Below are 19,290 nucleotides of genomic sequence, written 5' to 3' on the forward strand. Positions count from 1 at the left end.
AGGCTCTCTGTTCAATCATTCTGAGATGGCTCCAGAGGACTGGAGAAGGGCAGATGTTACCCGGGATGTAGAGGTTAGCTACCTGCATATCACTACATAAGGGAAAGATGGAGAACCTTGAATGCCCTGCATTACGGGATCTGATCAACTTCTTCAAGCGGCTGACCAGAAAGAAGATTATGGGGAGCATAAGATATGGCTTGCTTGGATGTCCTGCATAAAAGGCTCAAACTGAGCAACCTAGGGGCGAGTGACAGGCAGCAGAGGGTAGTGGTAAATGGAGAAAACGCCAAAAAAGGAAAGATCATCAATTGTGCCTGAAGAATCTTCAATATTTCCATTCGTGATCTTCTCAAGGCGTTGGTAGGAAAGGTTTGCCTTTTGCACATGATACAAAGATCTGCAATAGTTTGAACACTCCAGATTATGTTCCCTACCTTGTCTCTACTTTCGGAATATGCATGGATTTCCTAGCAGTTTTTAACTCTTACTCTGTGTTGATTATTGCTCACCATCATCTTGGGCTATTAAGATCAATTTTACAGGAAAGAGAACCAGAAGAGTTCCCTTCAGTCGATGCAGGACTGGAGAAGATGCAGGAGTAGGCTAGCAGAGGAACAATATTTAACTAGCAAGCCACTACAAGGGGTTTCTGTAGAGGGTGGCAGACCGCTGGAGGAACTCAGCTGGCGCTTTACTAGAAATGGGGCCATGCGAGTTGGCAGACACCGCACGAGTGGCCATGGGACGCTACCTAAGCAGCTCTGAATGCAGTTGAGGGCGATTGGTGCTGAGAGCAGTGGATTTGGGGAAGACAAAGTTCACACCAAAAAATAAGGTAACAAGATTCAGCTGAATTCAGTTCCTCCTTCCATCTCGCTTGGAAGAAGGGGTGGTGTCTATTGCAGCTACCTAGAGGGATATTTTACCTGATTTTAACAAATAAAAAGAACAAAAAAGCGACAAGGCCAAAAAAAGTGAAAAACATTTTTGCCTGGCACCCTAGTTCTCTAAATACTGTTTCAGCCTTCTCCAATAGGAGAGGAGAGATGGGACTGGGGGGAGATACGAAGAAGAAATTCAAATACCTCTAAAGGACAATTACAGAAGAGAAAGAGAGGCTCCAGAGCAAGGCTTCAGGAGAAGAGAATCAAAGGAAGCAGATTTCTTCAGAGAAAAGACGATGGATGCATGGGGCAGCCTCCCCGTGCAAGTGATCCTTAGTTTCAAGGATGTACAGACAGTCGGAGATCAGGAAGGCTCAACGGTATGACATCAGGAATGGAAAAGACCAGCTGGGCCTTGTGGTCCTTACCTGTCAACATTTCCGATATTCCTGTGACACAAACCCCACACCCAGCCATCCAACCACCGCACAAAATGCCTATTCTCCATTGTGCCATCCACAATCTTTCTGCCCTGGCAACTTCCCAGACTCTGTGCAGAGAGGCACTCCCAGCACCAGGGCTTTCTCCCCTTCCCACAACTAAGAACATAAGAACATGCCATGCTGGGTCAGACCAAGGGTCCATCAAGCCCAGCATCCTGTTTCCAGCAGTGGCCAATCCAGGCCATAAGAACCTGGCAAGTACCCAAACACTAAGAAGATCCCATGCTACTGATGCAATTAATAGCAGTGGCTATTCCCTAAGTAAACTTGATTAATAGCAGTTAATGGACTTCTCCTCCAAGAACTTATTCAAACCTTTTTTGAACCCAACTACATTCATTGCACTAACCACATCCTCTGGCAACAAATTCCAGAGCTTTATTTGAGTTGAGTGGAAAAAGAATTTTCTCCAATTAGTCTTAAATGTGCCACATGCAAGTAAATAACCGATTCACATCTACTCATTCAAGACCTCACATGATCTTAAAGACCTCTATCATATCTCCCCTTAGCCGTCTCTACTCTAAGCTGAACAGTCCTCATAGGGGAGCTGTTCCATCCCCTTTATCATTTTGGTAGCCCTTCTCTGTTCCTTCTCCATCGCAACTATATCTTTTTTGAGATGTGGCGACCAGAATTGTATACAGTATTCAAGGTATGGTCTCACCATGGAGCGATATAGAGGCATTATGACATTTTATTAACCATTTCCTTCCTAATATTTCCTAACATTCTGTTTGCTTTTTTGACTGCTGCAGCACACTGAGCCAACGATTTCAATGTGTTATCCACTATGATGCCTAGATCTTTTTCCTGGGTGGTAGCTCCTAATATGGAACCTAACATCGTGTAACTACAGCAATGGTTATTTTTCCCTATATGCAACACTTTGCACTTATCCACATTAAATTTCATCTCCCATTTGGATGCCCAATCTTCCAGTCTTGCAAGGTCCTCCTGTAATGTATCACAATCCGCTTGTGATTTAACTACTCTGAACAATTTTGTATCATCCACAAATCTGATAACCTCACTCGTCGTATTCCTTTCCAGATCATTTATAAATATATTGAAAAGCACCGGTCCAAGTACAGATCCCTGAGGCACTCCACTGTTTACCCTTTTCCACTGAGAAAATTGACCATTTAATCCTACTCTCTGTTTCCTGTCTTTTAGCCAGTTTGTAATCCAGGAAAGGACATCGCCTCCTATCCCATGACTTTTTAGTTTTTTTAGAAGCCTCTCATTAGGAACTTTGTCAAACGCCTTCTGAAAATCCAAGTACACTACATCTACTGGTTCACCTTTATCCACATGTTTATTAATGCCTTCAAAAAAATGAACCAGATTTGTTAGGCAACACTTCCCTTGGGTAAATCCATGTTGACTGTGTTCCATTAAATCATATCTTTGTATGTGTTCTGTGATTTTGATCTTTAGAACAGTTTCCACTATTTTTCCCGGCACTGAAGTCAGGCTCACTGGTCTATAGTATCCTGGATCGCCCCTAGAACCCTTTTTAAATATTGGTGTTACACTGGCCACTCTCCAGATTTTAATGATAAGTTACAAATTTTAACTAATAGATCAGAAATTTCATTTTTTAGTACCTTCAGTACCCTAGGATGCATTCCATCTGATCCAGATGATTTGCTACTCTTTAGTTTGTCAATCTGGCCTACTACATCTTCCAGGTTCACAGTGATTTGGTTCAGTTCATCTGAGTCATCACCCTTGAAAACCATCTCCGGAACTATCTCCCCAACATCCTCATTAGTAAACATGGAAGCAAAGAATTCATTTAATCTTTCTGCAATGGCCTTATCTTCCCTAAGAGCCCCTTTAACCCCTCGGTCATCTAATGGTCCAACCGACTCCCTCACAGGTTTCTTGCTTCGGATATATTTTAAAAAGATTTTATTATGAGTTTTTGTCTCTACAGCCAACTTCATTTCAATTCTCTTTTCACCTATATTATCAATGTTTTACACTTAGCTTGACAATGCTTATGTTTTATCCTATTTCCTTCAGATGGATCCTTCTTCCAATTTTTGAAGGATTTTTTTGGCTAAAATAGCCTCTTTCATCTCACCTTTTAACCATGCCGGTAATCATTTTGCCTTCCTTCCACCTTTCTTAATGTGTGGAATACATATGGACTGCGCCTCTAGGATTGTATTTTTAAACAACGTCCATGCCTGTTGAACATTTTTAACCTTTGCAGCTGCACCTTTCAGTTTTCTTCTATTTTCCTCATTTTATTAGCAGTGCTCCCTAAACGTCTATTCAGGACCTGTACAATTAGACCCAATGTAAAACCACAATTATTTTGAAATCTGGGCACAAAAGAAATGTCTCCCCATACCAGCAATGTTAAGCTGGAACATGACAACAAAATGCACTATTTCCAACCCATTCCTCTTGTCTCTGGACACATTCTTTAATCTGGGAAATATTATTCTAAGCCTTCGCGTCCCCGTATATACCAGAAACACAGGTGCCGAAGTGACCAGTGGAAACTCGCATCAGAAACAAGGAAGGGGAGGAGAGCAGATCAGATTAACGGAGGCCGGCATACCTACTTCAATCCTGAGGCTTCCAGAGGAGATGAGTAGTGTGGTGGTGCTACGAGACAGCAGAGAGTGAGCTCAAGTCAGAGCCGGCACTGCACAGACTGATACTATGCGTCTGGAATCACCGCCCAAGCATGCAGCCCAAAGTCCAGGCAAAGCCTGAGATGTGGAAGAGGGTCAAATTCCAGGGAATATTAAAAGCAGCAGCAGCATTTTACACAGCCATCCCGACCTATCTGCTCCCTCTCATGTGGCTCATCTTACTCCTCCCTATCCCTTCCCATCCTTACCCCAGCATCTGCTCATAACAGAGCTTATACTATCCTAGCCTATCCCAACCTGCCTGTTCCTGCTCCCACCCTCCCGTGCCATCAGCCTGATCCCCTACACTTCACACACTATCCTATACAGTTTCCCCATTCCTCTCACTCCAGATATTTACAACTTACAGTAAATGCCAGGCTTGCTCAGACCAAGGTCCATTGAGCTCAGCATCCTGGATTGGGCCACTGTTACAAACAGGATACTGGGCTTGATGGACCCTCGGTGTCACCCAGTGTAGCCGCTCTTATGATCTTAAGAGGTGGCTTCCCAAGTCTACCTGGTAAACATTTAAAGGACTTTTCCTCCAGGAACTTGTCCAACACTCTTAACCCCACTATGCTCATCGCCTTGACCACATTCTCTGGCAACAGATTGCACAGCTTGATTGTGCTTGGAGGACAATATTTCTACAATTTCTTTTTAAAGCTTCTGGTTGTTTTCTTTCCTTGTTTGCTCCTCACTCTTATTTGTGTGCTTGAGTTGGATCTTTTCCCCTTGGATAGGTTATTTTTTGGTGCTGCTCTTGAAACAGTGAATTTGGGGATGTGTCCTTATTTTCTTAAAGGTGAATTTTTAAAAGTTGCACGAGTAAAAATTAGCACGTAAGTGTAAACAACATATACTCGCATATACACTATTTTATAAACCTCAAAACACAGGCGTATGTAAGGGTCTGTGAGAAAATCTGCAAATGTAAGAGAGGGGTAAGGAGCCAGGGCGTTCCAGGGCAGGGCCCACATTTACGTCGGTAAGTTATTTTATAAGCAATTTATGCCTGTAAACGAGGCAGCTTCCTCGCGTAGATTTACTCCTGCGCAATACTTGGAGGAAGTGATCGCAAACATCTTAAAAAGTGAAATACTGAAGGGGGGGAGGCCTGGTGAAATGGGCTGAGATCAGGCTGAAGAAGCAGTGAGGACTGCAAACTGCTACGCATGTTAGAAAATCTCCCGACTTCGATACTCACAGGACTGAGAAACGTGACCCTTTCTTTCCCTTTTACTCACAAGTTTTATGTTTTGAATATTTTCTGTACCTCACTGTGCTGGATTTGGGGTAGGAAGGGCTGGGGTGGATGGGAGTTACTGTATGACATGGAGTTGATGTTATATTATCATTGTGTTGATGTTATATTATCATTGTGTTTAATTTATAACGTTTGTTTGTTTTAGTCTTTGAGAAACTTTGTGATTTTATTATTATGTATGTAATTTTGTATATCGCTTAGGCCATTTGTGTTAAGCGATTAATAAATTTTTTCAAATACAAATACAAAAATATTTGTATGTTAACTGTTTATTTGGATTTACAATAAACATTAAATCAAAAAAAAAAAATCTCCTGACTTGCATGCGTAGAAGCCAACTTATGGGGATAAATATCTTTAAATTATGCAGGTAAAATCTCTGCGCGCATATTTTTTAAAGTTAGACGCAAAAATACGCGAGTACAGCAGTTGTGTGCTATTTATCTGGCTAAATCTCGAAACTGGCATTTATCCAGACAAATTGTGAGTTATCCGGACAAGTTCCAACTTATCCAGCTAACTAGCGGCCGGATAAGTCTCAAAATGTTTCCTATAGCAGCACTTTTAAGACTTACCTGGCTATCTGCCTTGGTATGTAGCAGCTCCACCATTACTTGTCCGGATAAGTGGAATAATGTATTTGCACATGTTTTTACATGCACACACACACGTTCCTGGGTATATTTACATACGTACACATGTTCCTGCGCCCATGTACATACGTATAAAATACCATTTAAAAAAAAAAAATCTGCTGGTTGTTAATTTCATCGAGAGCGCCTTTGTTTTAGTATTATTTTAGTTACCTGCCTCACCCCACTCATGATTTTATAAGCTTCTATATCCTGGCCCCTCTCAGCCATCTCTTTTCCAAACTGGAGAGCCCTCATCACAGGGGAACTGCTCCATCGCGTGAGATGGGTTACACGAGGTGCAACTGCACCAAGGCATTAGGACAGTCTCCATTCCTCTCCAGAGAGTCCCTAAAGGTCTGGTTGTTTTTTCTTTTAATCACTGCTATACACTGAGCTGAAGATTTTAATATATTGTCCACCAGGCGGTGATTTTTTAACACAGAACTTAGCATTGTACCTGCATTTGGTATTTTTCCCCATGTGCATCGCTTCGCGCTTGTCAACATTAAGTTTCACCTGACATTTAGCACAGTTCCTTCCAATTTTCAGTGTACACCAGTCCATTTTTCTTTCCCTGTCTGTGCCCAGCTTATAGGGAACGCTGTCACTGAGTCTCACCAGGTCCTTCTGCAATTCCTCTTCTACGAGCTGGGGCAGGAGCCCAGAGATCCTCCCCCATTCCCCAGAACTGGACCCTTGAGGATCATCTGATGCTCCCCTCATTTGCATAAAATTGCCAGCACTGCCCCTGAACTCCTCTCTCTCATCCCTCTGTTCCTTCTATTCCAGGACAGCGGTAATGAGCAATCTAACAATGAATCAACAAAGCCAACAGGGCCTTCCCTGAGTGCTGCACTCACGCCAGAAGAATAAGGGAGCAGAATCTGCATACATGCAATCATTTTATTAGCTGTGTACGTGCATGTGGATTATGGAGGCACTGCTCAGTTTTCCTATGAGTGCATCAATCATCTGCATTCTTCACTGATCTCTTCTTATAAAGTGCTCCCAACATCTGGCTGAAGGACCCAGACACAGCAAAGAACAGTACACAGCCTCCTACATGCAACCTTTGGTTTCTATTATTGCAGACATTTTTAAATTGTGCTTTTATTTGATGCTGAAAACAAATTGACAATGAATCATCTCAAAAACCTGAATTACAATATAGTAAGCATTAGCTGCCAGCACTCAGTAACAACTCTACTTATGAAAAGGTGACACTGCAAATATTACATTGGGCCCTAAAACACAATTCTCCTCCTATTAGGAAAACAGAACATAGAAACATAGAAATGACGGCAGAAGAAGACCAATCGGCCCATCCAGTCTGCCCAGCAAGCTTCGCACTTTTTTTTTTTCTCATACTTATCTGTTTCTCTTGGCTCTTAGTAACCTTTTGGTTCTATTTCCCTTCCACCCCCAGCATTAATGTAGAGAGCAGTGTTGGAGCTGCATCTAAGTGAAGTATCTAGCTTAATTAGTTAGGGGTAGTAACCGCCGCAATAAGCAAGCTACACCCATACTTATTTGTTTACCCAGACTATGTAATACAGTCCTTGTTGGTTGTTGTCTGTATATAGATCCACTTTTCTTCATTCCTCCTGCCGTTGAAGCAGAGAGTTATGCTGGATATGCATTGAAAGTTAAGTATCAGACTTCCTCCCCTGCCGTTGAAGCAGAAAGCTATGCTGGATTTGCGTGAAGTATCGGTCTTTCTCCCCTGCCGTTGAAGCAGAGAGCTATGCTGGATATGCACGAAGGAGCAGACTTTCTCCCCTGCCGTTGAAGCAGAGAGCTATGCTGGATATGTACAAAGTATCAGACTTTCTCCCCTGCCATTGAAGCAGAGAGCTATGCTGGTTATGCATTGAAAGTGAAGTATCAGGCTTATTTGGTTTGGGGTAGTAACCGCCGTAACAAGCAAGCTACTCCCCGCTTTTTGTGAATGTAAATCCTTTTTTCCACATTTCCTCATCCCTCCACAGAAACTACCTGCAAGCACAATACCTCCCCTAGGATATATATAAAGAAAACAGACAACCTTCAAACACGGAATAGACCATAAAGTATAAACAGAAATGAATTGGAAAGTGCAACAAGCCACACACTCTGTATGCAGTGCAAAAATGGAAAAACAGAAATATCACCATGACATACAAAACAAACTATAAAATCAAGACATAATAATCAAACATAATAGCAAAACTATACTTATAGAAGAAATATTTTAAAACAGCTGACAAAAAATATCCAATACATAAAAACTCATAAAATAATTATTAAAATATCCCAAACACCAATAAAATATTTCAAAACAGCAAACAAATAACATGCAATTAAAACAAATAAGGATAAAAAAAAAATTCCCCGCTCTCCATACCTATGAACCTTTGATTTCCAGTCATCCTGAGATTGTCATGGATTAATGGGGGAAGTGGTAGAGAGGCAGGCATGCAGATTTTTTCCTCACATGCATATACACACTCATCTACTCACATACACATTCTCTTTCTCCCATATGCTCTCTTTCACAAACACACAAAAAATGCTCTCTCTTTCTCTCCTTCTAACATAGATGCAGCAGCAGCTGCCTCCTTGGGCCTGCACAGCATCTTTCATACACACATACTGTCTCTCTCATACAAGCTCTCACACACACAAAAGCTCTCACATGCTCTCACGCATTCTCCCAAGCTCTCTCTCCCTGGAACATGTAAGCAGCAGCCTCCTTGGGCCCACACAGCATCACTCACATACACACAAACTTTCATACATGCTATTGCTCGCACACACACATGCATGCTATTGTTCACATACACACATACAAGCTCTCATACATGCTATTATAAATACATGCATGCTACTGCTCACACACAAGCTCATACATGCTATTGATGAGACACACACACACACACTCTCTCTGTCCCCCGGATTGTGCACGGTACAGGCAGCAGCAGTCTTCTCTTCAGCCACGCGACACTGCCCGATGCAGGATCCTTCTTCCTTAGGCCACACAGCCCAGCCTGAAGCAGCTGCCTCCTCTCTTAAGCGCGGGGATCGGGCCAATGTGGCAGCCTTCTGTATTCAGCTGTGCAGCCAAGCCCAACACAGCAGCCCCCCCTGATATGTTCAGCCGCAGGCCTAGCTGACATGACAACTGCCTCTTTTCTGCTGTGCCCCAGCACGGCTCAGATGACCTTGACTTCCTCTGACCGCCCTTATCCTGATTCAGCAGCAGACTGCTGGCAGAGTAAATTGTGATTCAATTTTAAAAATTAGCACACCAGTGAGACCTGGGGCATGCCCGGTGCTAACATCACCTCTGCTAACTATTCTGAATAATTTTGTCTTATCTGCAAATCTGACCATCTCACTCTTTACTCCCTTTCCAGATCATTAATGAAATGTTCAACACTACAAGTCCCAGTACAGGTACATGAAGTATGCCACTGCTGACCTCTCTCCATGTGGAAAACAGATCATTTAGTCCTACCCTCTGTTTCCTGTCTTTAGATCAGTTACACATCCACAATAGGATACCAACTCTGATTCCATGACTGGAAATACAAATGCTCACCTTTATTTGCATGTTTATTTACACCTTTGCTATAATCATGCTGACTCTGTGCCGGTGGCACTGACCCTTCTCTTAATACACAATCTCACCCCTCCTTCTCCAGGCGCGTCCTCTGAAAGAGCTGTTCTGTGTGGCTCTCGGTATCAGAACTCCTGTGCTATTCTGAGATTTTAAGAATAGCGAAGGAGTGAGGACAAACTCACTGAGAGGCATACAGTGCTGGAAGAAAACAGAAGAGCAATTCCAGAGAAGCTGGGGGCGAGCGGGGGTGCGGGGACAACAAACTAAGGGGAGAGCTGGCTTGAAGGAGATGGGGAGCTCACCTCAGCCCTGCTTTGCCTAAGTTTAAAAAAATCTAATTTAATATAACTTTCTTCTATATTTTCCCCAATATAAATTGCTTTCATCTCTGTCTGGTTACTAATAATGTCAACTGTCCTAAAATAAAGAAGATGGTGCTTCCATTTACATGGGTGCGATCTACAAGCTTGATTCAGACACAAGAGCTGAACAGAGATCTGATAGAAGACAGCCGAAAGGTGGGAAAGAAGGGAGAAGTGGTGATTGTTGGAGATTTTAATCTTCCGGATGTGGATTGGAGTATCCCTTCTGCAGAATCAGCCAGAAGTAGAGAGATAGTGGATGCCCTGGCAAGGGGCTCTGCTCAAACAAATGGTAATGGAGCCCATGAGCGAGGATGGGATATTCAACCTGGTGCTCACAAATGGGGACAAATGTCTCTAAAGTTGGAGTGGGTGCCCATCTGAGCACCAGTGATCATCAGACGCTATGGTCTGATATCGCAAATAAGATACGAGAAAGTTGCACGAAGACCCAAGTTTTGAATTTCAGAAATACGAACTTTGTCACAATGGGGATGTTCCTGGAGGAAGAACTAGAAGACTGGGAGTCAATGGGCGAGGTGGAACAGTACTGGGCCAAATTAAAAGGAGCAATTACCAAGGCAAGTACTCTATATGTTAGAAAAGTAAAGAAAAGTAAGAGGAGAAAGAAACCAGTCTGGTTCTCAAAGGAGGTGGCTGCAAAAAACAGCGTTTAGGGAGTATAAAGGATCCCAAAAAGAGGAACATAGGGAAGAATATCTGGTGAAACTGAGGAAGACGAAGAAAGAAATCAGCAAAGCACAAAGTCAGGCAGAAGAAAGGATGGCCAAAGAGGTAAAACGAGGTGACCAAACATTTTTCAGATACATCAGAGAAAGAAGAGAGGCGAGAAGTGGTAAAGTGAAACTGAAATGTGATGAGGAGCAATGGGTGGGCAGTCAAAGAAATGGAATGGAGAAATTACTTACCTGATAACTTTGTTTTCCTTAGTGTAGACAGATGGACTCAGGACCAATGGGTATAGTGTACTCCTGATAACAGTTGGAGATGGATCAGATTTCAATCTGATGTCACTCTAGATATACCCCTGCAGTAACCTCAGCCATTGTGGATATATCTTTGCTTAAATAACTTGAATAAACTTGATTAAAACCTTGAACTGGTTCAACTAATTTCCCAAACTGGAGACCGCCAGTGCACTCAATCAATTAACACAGACACCGGACAAACTGTGGGTGTCTTGAATTAGGGGTAGGCAGCGGCTTACCCGTATTTGCTTAGTCTCGAGGCTTGTTATCTGAAGTTCTCCTTTCCTGAGGCAGCTGTGGGCGGGATGCTGAGTCCATCTGTCTACACTAAGGAAAATGAAATTATCAGGTAAATAATTTCTCCAATTCCTAGCGTGTAGCCAGATGGATTCAGGACCAGTGGGATGTACAAAAGCTACTCCCAGACAGGGTGGGAGGCTGCCTGGGCCCATTTAGTACCGCCCTTGCGAAAGTTGCGTCTTCTTGGGCTTGAACATCCAGGCAGTAGAACTTGGAGGTGTGTATGGAAGACCACGTTGCCGCCAGACAGATCTCAGTGGGTGACAGTAGCTTGGTTTCTGCCCAAGAAACTGCCTGTGCTTTCGTAGAATAAGCCTTAACCTGTAGTGGTAAGGGCTTTCCTGCCTCTATGTAGGCCGCTTTGATTACTTCCTTGATCCAGGAGGCTATTGTCGCCCGCGAGACCACTTCTCCTTGTTTCTTCCCGCTGTGAAGAACAAACAAGTGATCCGTTTTGCACACCCATTCCGATCTTTCCAGGTAACACACTAGGAGCCTGCCGAGATTTAAATGGCGAAGGCGTGAGTCTTCAGAGTCCTTATGTTCTTCCGGAGATGGTAGTGAGATGGTTTGGTTCAAGTGAAACTCGGAAACCACTTTCAGTAGGAAGGAGGGGACAGTGCACAGCTGTATGGTTCCAGGCGTGAACCTAAGGAACAGTTCCCAACAGGATAGTGCCTGTAGTTTGGAGATGCGATGAGCTGAACATATTGCCACCAGGAATACAGTCTTCAATGTTAAGAGCGTAGTGACAGGCCGCGTGTTGGTCTGAAGGAAGCCCCAGCTAGGAAGTCTAATACTAGTTTGAGATTCCATAGAGGCACTGGCCACTTTAGGCTAAAACCCCTTTCAGGAAGTGGGACAAATCCGGATGGGTTGATAGCCGGATACCATCCACTTCGGCTCTGAAACAGGACACTGCGGCTACTTGGACCTTGAGGGAGTTGAATGACAACCCCTTCTTCATACCGTCCTGTAGGAACTCCAGAATCATGGGAATCTTGGCTGTCCGCGGGAGTATCCTATAGTCCTCGCACCAGACTTCAAATACTCTCCAGTAAGACAGGGATGAGGAGAACTTGCGTGCTCGGAGCAGGTTGTCAATCACGTCCTTTGAGTAACAACGCTTCTTCAGGCGAGTCCTTGTAAGAGAGAATTGAGACAGATCATCGTGAAGAATCGGGCCCTGCCGGAGAAGGTCCCTGTGTGCAGGTAGGCAGTGAGAGTTCCCCGCAAGGAGTCTTTGCATGTCTGCATACCATGGTTGTCTTGGCCAATCCGGGGCCACTAGTAGAACTAATCCCCTGTGGTGGTCTTTTTTTTTTTTTTTATAATTCTTTATCATTTTTCAAAAATTACAAAAACTGAATTTTGCAAAATGGTAGCACATGGAGAACTATCAAATATCAAATTTTTCTTTTAGACAATTTCCAAAAACAAAGAAAACAGACTCCATTTTAAACCCAAAAATCAATATAGTATAAATCTCAAGAGTGATCCGGAAAATACAGAGAGATATATAGAAAAAAATGGCTTTAGCACATCTACCAGTTTCTATATTCTATTGTATATTTATGGGAGAAGAAGTGGTGGGGTTTTTTGAAAGAAGGAAAGATTTAAATTGTTCCATGGTAAAAAATACATATAATTCAACCCTCTTCCTTAACACACATTTGCATGGAAATTTTAACATAAAGGTGTAACCCATAGAAATTATTTCTTGGCGTAAGGCTAAAAAGCCTCTACGCCTCACTTGTGTTGTTGAGGAGAATTCCGGAAACATTTTTACGTTCTCATTCATGAAGGAGGTTAGAAACTTACTAAAATAATTTTTCATTATAATTTGAACATCCGCCAATGATATTAGTGAAACCAGAAGTGTAGCTCTGTCCAATACTTCTAATGATGAGTTTTCTAGAATTTCAGTGAGACTTTCTTGCAAGTTTAATCTATTTGGTACTGAAGTAGATTTGGGTAAGAAATAACACTTATTAATTGCCGGTAGATTCTCTTCTTCAAAGCCGAGAACCTCTTGGAGAAACCTTTTCAATGTAACATAGGTAGTTTCTCCCAAAATTCAAGGAAAATTCAAAATCCTGATGTTTAAATGTCTAGAGGCATTTTCTAGAGGTTTCACTCTTCTGGCAAGAAATTCCTTGTCTTTCACCACTGCTGTTTTAAATTTTATATTTTCTCACTCCTTCCCCTCCAAGGTCGAAACTTTTGTGGAAATTAAATCAATTTTCCTTTGCAGGTCATGTGAAGTTTGAGTGTTTTGTCGAGCCAAACACTCAAATTTCGTATTGAAATTGTTAATTGTGGTCGCAATTCCCACCACTAAATCCCATAACGCAGCCATAGTGAAGACCTCAGGGCGTTCTGGTATCATTAGGGGTTTAAACTCTGGGGAAGCCTCTTGTATTAGTTGCAGGCCATTTCCAAAGGGATTTACCCCAGTAGCCCCTTCTTCCAGTCCGGTTTCTGCTTCCTCCGCGTTGGTCGTCTCTGCCGGGGCGACCGCAATAGCTGGCATTGCCTGAAAGGCTGCGGTCAGCGGTGGATTCGCTGCAAGCAACCTGGAAGCAGTTCTATCGCTCAGCGCTCCGGGTTGAAACAACAGCCCTGCTCTCTGCGTCAGGGCTTGTCTTTGGTCTGAACTCAGTGTCGTCTCCTCCGGTGCCGGGACTTCTCTCTCTGTTTCCGGGACAATGGGCTCCTCAACTCCTGGGGCTGAAACTGGCAAGGTCAAGAAGCGGATGATTTCCTGCTGCATAGTTGGAGAAGGTGGGGGGATAGAGGGGTAAACCCTTATCTTCCCCTTTCTTTTCGGAGGCATTGGAGTCCATGGAATCAGGTATTTCCAAGCTTACAGCAGAGCAACACCTCGCTCCTACTCACGGCGTGCTGCCATCTTGGGATCTAATTCCATGTGCAGCCTCCCCTGTGGTGTTCTATCTTGTGGATGACCTTGCCCAGTAGTGGCCATGGGGGGGAAGGCGTACTTTAAGTCTGGTGCGAGGACTGTAGGATACTCCCGCGGACGGCCAAGATTCCCATGATTCTGGAGTTCCTACAGGACGGTATGAAGAAGGGGTTGTCACTCAACTCCCTCAAGGTCCAAGTAGCCGCAATGTCCTGTTTCAGAGCCGACGTGGACGGTATCTGGCTATCAACCCATCCGGATTTGTCCCACTTCCTGAAAGGGGTTTTAGACTAAAGTGGCCAGTGCCTCTATGGAATCTCAAACTAGTATTAGACTTCCTAGCTGGGGCTTCCTTCAGACCAACACGCGGCCTGTCACTACGCTCTTAACATTGAAGACTGTATTCCTGGTGGCAATATGTTCAGCTCATCGCATCTCCGAACTACAGGCACTATCCTGTTGGGAACTGTACCTTAGGTTCACGCTCTCCAGGGTGGAGAACGCTCCACCCTGGAGAGCGCAAGTTCACACATATTGCGCAAGCTCACCCTGCCCAATCCCGGATAGACTACTTGTTAGTCTCCGAAACACTTTTTTCCAGATTTACTAAATCTAATATAGAAGCGTTAGTGATTTCTGACCACAGCCCAGTAGTAGGGACTTTTAGCCTGAGTGGGGGCTTCCCTAAAGATCAATGATGGCTTCCATCTTCCCTGACAAGGGACCCAGAATTCCTGGCATTTCTGAAACGCAAATGGCAGGAATCTCTGTTAAATAACAAACAACATATGGATTAACCTGTCCTATTATGGGAAATGGCGAAAAGTTTTCTCCAAGGGGACATAATCAGCTATGCCAGCTATAAAAGGAAAAAACTGGATATGGATATAGTTTCTCTGGAAAAACAGTTAAGGGCCCTCAAGCGCAGGATAAATATTCATGGAGACACCACGGCGGGTACCCAGGGCAGTTCATATTCTCCGCCACAAACAATTCCATTTTTTTCAATTCGGAAACAAGGAAGGTAGACTCCTAGCACGTCTTCTGAAAGCACAGGAATAGTCTAAATTTATTGCTAATCTCAAAAATCCTCAGGGAGACAAAGTCAACTTCTACTGATATAGCGGAAATTTTCTCAGAATACTACCAGGCTTTATACTCTGCAGACCCGGTTGATGAGGCCACTATCACCGAGTTTCTACAGGCGATTTCCATGCCCTGCCTGACGGACCTCCAACTTAAGTTACAATGCCCTATCAAACTTGTGGAAGTTTTGGAGGCTATTCAGACCCTACCTGCTCATAAAGCACCAGGGTCAGATGGCATGATCTCAACATTCTATAAGGCGTTAGGAGAGGAGGTTGCGCCAATACTAAGATTGGTGTTTGAACAGATGACGGATCAGTAGAAGATGCCAGCTACTATGAGGGCAGCTACCATAGTGGATCTCCCATAAGCTGGTAGGGATCCCCTACTGCCCTCCTCCTACAGACCGATTTCCCTCCTTAATCTAGACATTAAAATATTTGCCAAAATTCTGGCCAATCGATTAAAGTCTCTCATGCCTACACTCGACCTTCAGGAGGTCCTTGAAGATTACTGCTAACCGTTCTGCGATAACTTGCCAGGTCATTAAGAAACGTAACTTGAAGGTTTTCAGAGCTGCCAATATGAAAACATCGAACTTTTGTTCTCTCTGCTAGATGGATGTTCCTACCATCAGTCCTCATCACTGATAATTCATCTTTTCTTTAAAAGAATGGCATTTTGATTTTGGCATCAAACACAATAAAAGTTTATCTGTGAAATCCTGTGTAATTTGCAAACCCTACAAACAGCAGTGAACCTAACTTTGCCCTTGTTACGTCTGTCCAATTAGACATTTATAATCACATAAATGTCCTTTCAATCAGCTTGCATGTTTTCTCACATAATCCTGCATTCCTAACCTTATTCAGCAAGCTCGAGACACAATATCAAATGATTTGGCAAAATCCAAGTGTATGAGATCAACACTACTTCTATTGTCTGTCTCTTTTGTAACTTTCTTGGAAAAAAAATGTGAAGTTAGTCTGGCAGGACTGGATTTGCCCTGAATCTCTGCGGAGTCCCTGCTATTATTCCTCCTGTTTCAAGATAATTAAGTCTCTCCTCTGCCATTAATTCTAAATGTTTCCTGCTGCAGGGATCAGGCTAACAGGCTGAGTGACCAGGTTCAGTCCTTTCACCTTTACAGCCCACTAAACAACACTATCCCTTATCCTTCAGCAAAAGATTTCTGAATAACCTTGGGAGTAATCCATCAGGCCCTGAAGCCTTGCTCACAGACGGCTCTTAATCCTTCCTTCCAATCCCGAGAACCCGAACCTTCTGACCCTAACTTCCCCACAGGAAGATTCAGAGAGAGTTTGTTCACCTATCTTCCAACTTGTTTGCTAGAGATTAAATGTACGTTACATGTTCAGCACATATCCCTTTCATCTTTCACCATCCTTTACGAGGCCACCAATATAAAAAAGGAATAATTCTGTCCAGGTCAATCTGAAGCCAGGGATTCTCTTCAGGGGGTGTGGGCGCGCTGCATATTCAGGGGTGGAACGTTTTTCTAAAACCTCAGGCATCTTTAGGAGCCAGGGTAAAAAGATACATACACTTCTGGAAAGCTTTTTTCTTCTTTGGGTCCAGCTTTGCTTGCGGCAGCAGCAGCTTCAGCCTCTGTCGTCCAGGCAAGCTGGCACCTCACATTCCTCTCACTCCACCACCAAGCAAGGTGTATGCCCTAAGACCATTTTAAAGGGGAAATGTAGCTGTTCTGTGATGTTTACATTATTTTAACTCCATAAAAAAAAAAAAAAAAGCCATTGGACTTGGGTTTATTTCACCCGTTTGCCCCCATGCACTTGCCATGCTACTTTCTGGTTCTTTGTCACCTATTCCTGAGAATTACTGCAGGTGAAGGTAAGAGACACCACAGAGTACATGAGAAGGAACTGAGAAGGAATAGGAAGAGCTACAGAGATAGCAGAGGACATAGATCCCCTTCTAGTCATGGCACTGCATGGAGCTTGTCCACATCCAAGAATCTGTTATTGTAATCTATTGTATGCAGAATAATATGGCACCTTTTAGCTGTGCATCGCCGGGGCAGGCCAAATCATGAAACATATCATGCACTGGCATCCAATTGGCTCGTGTGGGTAAAGTCACTTGTGACAGGGCTGACAAACACAGCACCGTTACTCCAGAGTACTGTATGGGACTGAAGAAAAACCCAGTCCCTTTTGCTGGTAATTACACTACAAAATCTAATGCCAAATGCCCCTCCCATTCCAGGGAGAACAGCCACATCACAGCGCCACAATGGCAGGGTGGCACTTGCATTGGGTTCTAAGTCAGCATCAATGTCTTTTCTAATCTAAGGAGAGTCCTCAGGGTACATGAGGGAAACACTAATCTCCAAAAGAAGTCAATGGACAGAGAAACAAAGGGAACTGAAGAGGAGGTTTCATGTTTCAGTCAATTAAAATCTTCACAAAGACCCGAGGGAAGAGATGGATGCCATAAGGATAAAAACCTGTTAAACAATAGAATTCTGTTCTGCAAGATCCAAAGCAAGCTGCTAAGGATAGAGGATGCTTAGCTGCAAGAACTGAAGGGATAGTGGAAGTATGACCCTAGTGGCACTACAGGCACAGAGCACTGGTAACCAAAGCAGCTTACGTTCACCCATTACTAGAGGACACCGCCATTCATGTTACTACTCTTAGTCACCTAGATTACTGGGTCAGACCAAGGGTCCATCAAGCCCAGCATCCTGTATCCAACAGAGGCCAATCCAGGCCAAAAGAACCTGGCAAGTACCCAAACACTAAGTCTATTCCATGTAACCATTACTAATGGCAGTGGCTATTCTCTAAGTGAACTTAATAGCAGGTAATGGACTTCTCCTCCAAGAACCTATCCAATCCTTTTTTAAACCCAGCTACACTAACTGCACTAACCACATCCTCTGGCAACAAATTCCAGAGTTTAATTGTGCGTTGAGTGAAAAAGAACTTTCTCCGATTAGTTTTAAATGTGCCCCATGCTAACTTCATGGAGTGCCCCCTAGTCTTTCTATTATCCAAAAGAGTAAATAACCGATTCACATCTACCTGTTTTAGACCTCTCATGATCTTAAACACCTCTATCATATCCCCCCCTCAGTCGTCTCTTCTCCAAGCTGAAAAGTCCTAACCTCTTTAGTCTTTCCTCATAGGGGAGCTGTTCCATCCCCTTTATCATTTTGGTTGCCCTTCTCTGTACCTTCTCCATCGCAATTATATCTTTTTTGAGATTCGGCAACTGATTTGTACACAGTATTCAAGGTGCGGTCTCACCATGGAGCGATACAGAGGCATTATGTCATTTTCCGTTTTATTCACCACTCCCTTTCTAATAATTCCCAACATTGTTTGCTTTTTTGACTGCCGCAGAACACTGAACCGACGATTTCAATGTGTTATCCACTATGACGCCTAGATCTCTTTCTTGGGTTGTAGCACCTAATATGGAACCTAACATTGTGTAACTATAGCAAGGGTTATTTTTCCCTATATGCATCACCTTGCACTTATCCACATTAAATTTCATCTGCCATTTGGATGCCCAATTTTCCAGTCTCACAAGGTCTTCCTGCAATTTATCACAATCTGCTTGTGATTTAACTACTCTGAACAATTTTGTATCATCTGCAAATTTGATTATCTCACTCATTTCTTTCCAGATCATTTATAAATATATTGAAAAGTAAGGGTCCCAATACAGATCCCTGAGGCACTCCACTGTTTACCCTTTTCCACTGAGAAAATTGACCATTTAATCCTACTCTGTTTCCTGTCTTTTAGCCAGTTTGTAATCCACGAAAGGACGCTAAAAAAGAGCTTACCGGTGAGCCAGTTTTTGGGGCTTTGCCAGGTATGTTCACCCATTAACAACACCAAACCCAAGCCAAGGCATTGAATGACAGATTCTTGGCTAGGGGATACTCCAAATCGTGTACACACAAGGCTTTTTGGAGAGTCAAACAGCCATCGTGAGTGGCTATTCCTTCCACGTATACCAGAAGATGCAGTACGTAGCATCTGTGAGTTATTGTTTTCCCGCCAGGCTCATGCCATTAGAGCC

At 43.3% G+C, this 19,290-nt stretch overlaps 1 protein-coding gene across 4 annotated transcripts in view; it reads right to left on the minus strand.

The window, feature by feature from the left end:
• TJAP1 (tight junction associated protein 1) overlaps positions 1-19,290 on the minus strand; it is a 248,742-nt gene that overhangs the window by 218,980 nt on the left and 10,472 nt on the right. Inside the window, exon 1 of one of the 4 annotated variants that reach the window (XM_029592846.1) lies at positions 3,973-4,088. The exons of 2 other annotated variants lie outside the window; for them this stretch is intronic. The gene's annotated coding sequence lies outside the window, so the exon portion shown is untranslated. Of the gene's footprint in view, positions 1-3,968; positions 4,089-19,290 lie in introns of those variants that run through there. One more of the 4 variants, XM_029592847.1, reaches the window with a different exon arrangement.

The sequence above is a fragment of the Rhinatrema bivittatum genome, chromosome 3 (genome assembly GCF_901001135.1).
Source record: "Rhinatrema bivittatum chromosome 3, aRhiBiv1.1, whole genome shotgun sequence".
In the NCBI taxonomy this organism is placed as follows: domain Eukaryota; kingdom Metazoa; phylum Chordata; class Amphibia; order Gymnophiona; family Rhinatrematidae; genus Rhinatrema; species Rhinatrema bivittatum.